Here is a 4,343-nt window from a genome sequence, read left to right as displayed (position 1 = left end):
ACTCTGAGCAACGCCGAATCTAGTACCAGTCCCAACCCTATCTCATTATTGAGGATACCTTATACTGACTTGGCGTAGATTCAGTCCTTCAACAATGTTTGACACATGAGGAAGTTGAGAAAGCTTTGAATGATTTCCACTCTGGAGCCTGTGGCGGTCATATGTCAGGATATGCTACCACTCAAAAGATCCTTCACGCTGGTTATTTTTGGCCCTCTATTTTCAAAGATTTCATTCTTGCAGTCTAAAAATGTCATGCTTGCCAGATTTACAATTGGAAACAATGATCCCCACCTGCTCCTTTACACCCAGTTATCACCATTGGCCCATTTTCCAAATGGGGCATTTATTTTATGACTTGTAACCCTCACTCAGCTGAGGGGCATGGATACATCATCATTGTTGTTGATTATTTTACAAAATGGGCCGAGGTGATGCCTACCTACAATGCTGACGATGAAACCGCGGCTTTGGTTTTATTAAACCATGTCATAGCTCAGTTCGATGTACCACAAGCTGCAAGCCATAGTCACTGACCATGGCTCCCATTTCAGAAATCACTTGATGACAAAACCTACTGCTTAGTTGGGCTTACATCTCGTTTTCTCAACTCCTTACTACCCACGGGCCAATGGCCAAGTTGAAGTTGTTAACAAAGTTTTGGTCACAATGCTTTAGCAAACCATTGAGATGCACAAAAAGAACTGGCACCTCATGCTTTTTTTGGAATTATGGGCATATCGAACCACTACCAAAATGATGACCAGATTCACACCTTTTTAATTGGTTTATGGTCTGGAAGCCACCCTACCTATCAAATGTGAAATCCCATCTTTAAAACTAGCTGTCGAATTACTCCCTAGTACTTCACTGGAGGAAGAACAGTTACTTTATTTAGATTTCCTTGATGAGATTCATTAATTTCCGCATTAATAACTGAGTCTTAGAAAAAACGAGTTAAAATTCAGTATGAAAAAACTGTGACCCCTTGTGCATATGCAGAAGGTGACTTAGTCATGTTATATGATCAGGCTAATGAAAAATTAGGAGTTGGGAAATTCGAACCTATGTGGCATGGACCCTATATCGTTAAACATATATTACAAAAGGGTGCATATGAGTTAGTTGACTATGATGGAAATCAATTGTCTCAGCCCGGAATGGGCTCTACCTCAAAAAATATTATGCCTATATTTTTCATATATACCTTGTACATTAGTGTGTGTTTCATTAGTGTGCATTTTTTGGTGTGAATGTTTGCCTTTTTACGAACATGTTTTTCCTACTTACTGCGTCTTCCACTTGGTTTGTAGATGTCGACAAACCTTCTTCCTGATATCAGTTTCATTGATGAAAATTTCCGTAGTACACAAAATATCTCTTCTGCTACGTGGTAATTTTATGCTCCTAATGGTGAGTTAGTGAGTTTACAGGGTACATGTCTAGGACAAACAACTAACAATATTGTTGAATATAGTACGGTTGACGAACTATTGTTGGAAGCTATTTCTCTTGGTATTAGGGCATTAATTGTTAAACTTGACTCACAACTCATTGTATTACAATGAAACAACCATTATTCCATCGAAAACCCTAATATTTTAAGGATATACTTACATGTTCGTCTCTTGGAAAGAAATTTTGATTACATTACTTATCAACATATTCTGAGACATCCAAATACATTAACAGATACATTGGAAAATCATGTATAAGATAGACATCTGCGACACATGTAAGAAGAAAAACCATCACATAATAGGAACAATAGATATAACATGTAAAAAATGCATATATATATATATATATATATATATATATATATATATATATATATATATATATATATATATATATATATATCTATATATATATATATATATATCTATATATATATATATATATATATATATATATATATATATATATATAGATAGAGAGAGAGAGAGAGAGAGAGAGAGAGAGAGAGAGATTTTGCAAAATGTCTGTTACATCAAAATATAAAAATCTGTGTTTTGAGACACATTGCTTCTTGAGCCTACATAAGTGCAGAAAATGAAAACTAGAAACATGGCTATCCACCGACATGGTGCTCATGGTAGCATGAAACAACTCTAATAACTTGGTTCAACAACTAATGTAGTCTTGCTAACACTCCTACAATATGCCTCTGATACCGCAGTGGCACCTCGTCAGTAGATGCATACTCTGGAATGCCTCTTGTCAAGGCTTCTAGGTTGCGTTCCACCTCTACTATCAGATCATATCCCTCCTCATAAGGTGCCTCCTTGATCTACCAAGCGACCCTCCTAGCTATGGGAGCAAACCCCTGAGCTCTCTTTGGTCCAACATCTGCAAAAATCATGTCTCAAATCTTAGTTCCAATAAAAAAAACATCAAAATCTTGAAAAAATTAAAAAAATAGTTTTAACCTGCATCAGTCCACTGTGTTCCAGGTGGAAGTGGGAGTTCGAGATCTCCCCGGAAGTCTGTACCGGCATAAGCCCAATCATCTACCATGATAAGATGTTGTTGCAACCATCCAAAGAATGCTAGGGGAAAAGACATCTACTAACCCCTTGATCTGGATTTAAATAGGAACGCAATAAAATACAGAGATAACCATAAAGACAGATATGCAGCAGAAATAATACTTCATTTCATTAATGGAAAATACTAAAATATGCTTACAACCAGAAAGGGAAATAAACCAGCTAGGGCGATGGTAGCTTATCTCTGAGAAGAGATGTGTGGCTACATGCCTCTGAACTGTGTTACAATGAGGCTCGAAGGCCTATTTATTGTTGAGAAACAATGGAAAACCTTTCACATCCCGAAACCTAACCCTAGAAGATGAAATGCCAAATTGTGGGCCCCGTTTGGGTAAATCGGTACATCAATTTCCCAGGGTCGTAACTTTGGCATATGATCACTGTTTGACGCGTACAATAGCTCGTTAGAAAGATCTATCTGAGCACTACCACTTTGGAAGGCAACATGGGTCAATGGACCCATGTTGCCCTAGATTTCCCAAAAAAACGTCGTTTAGGGCCTCAAAACGGCTCCGAAAGTTCAGGACCCGAAAAACTGCTAAAAATAGTAAATTGTGCTACAATTTAGGAAACTGAAAAGACTGAAAGAGACAGTTGTGGGGGTCCAAATGGGATAGGTGGGTGGCCACCAACATCCACCTGGATCACCCCTTCCATGGCGAGGCATCAACTCACCCCACCTTAGCAGTCGTGGATCCTTAGGCTATGGAGCCTCCACCTCTATCCTATGATACCTTAATAATGATACACGTTCTAGGAAGAATGTCACCAAGATAGATCCATAGCCGAATTGTTTCATTTTCCCTGTCTTGCATTTTGTGAGTTGGTCGTTCATGTTGGCCAACAACCCTTCACACTAGTTAAAAAATGTGGGACTAAGACAATCTATTTCATATGGGAAGTTAGACTTAGTTACTTCATGTAAGGCCTAAGCTCCACCTATTCGAGCCATGGTATGAAGGATCATTCTCTGTGAGAGATTTTGATAGTTTTTGTGTATATTTTCCCACCCTTTGTTTTCTGAGATCCTATGCAATGTCTTGCTATCAACATATCTCATGTACTCTCTCCCCAGTATGAGAACCAGACAACTAAATTTGTTGTCCCCTTTTGACAAACCTGTAATGAAATAGATGTTTGCGATATCTATCTTGCATTCTTGGTCTTGTTGAAAAGTGTGCAACAAGAAATGCTTGTTGAGATTGCAACAAGATGATGGGGCTTAGTGAAAAGAGTCGCCTTCACTAAGTGGGCCCGCAGGCTATTTTTGGCGCAAGTCTATTTTTAGACTATGTCTATTTTTAGACATATGGATCATGTCTATGGATTGCAGGTTGCTGTTTATGGATGATTGATCAGGTTGGGAAAAAATAGATGGACTTCTATTTTTGATGAAAGTGTGAGTGATCACAGTGTGAGTGATCAAAGTCAAAAATAGAAAAGTCAAATATTATTATCTCAAAATAATATTTGGACTATAAACTTAATCTTATTCTCTTGGAGCACTTCAGGATGAGCTACGGATGTGGTACATGCAGATCCCAGAGGCAAATACGTGGTTACCTATGGGATGAATAATATTTGCATGCATGACTTCAGTTAGAACTCAATCAATTGAGTTTGGTGGAGTTGATGGAGTTGTGTTCAGTTTAGCTTTGTTAAACTGGTTGTATTTAGTCTAACTGGAAAATAGACTAGAGATGAGTTGGGTGAATTAGTTATTAATTAATTCACAAGTTAATAACTCATAATACAACTAATGAATACATCAGTTAACTCAGTTGCATGTCA

Source organism: Pinus tabuliformis, chromosome 8 (assembly GCF_031772625.1).
Source record: "Pinus tabuliformis cultivar Carrire ecotype Pingquan chromosome 8, CPIR1, whole genome shotgun sequence".
In the NCBI taxonomy this organism is placed as follows: Eukaryota; Viridiplantae; Streptophyta; class Pinopsida; order Pinales; family Pinaceae; genus Pinus; species Pinus tabuliformis.
The sequence above is the reverse complement of the archived record's forward strand: the minus strand, read 5'-3'. Positions refer to the sequence as shown.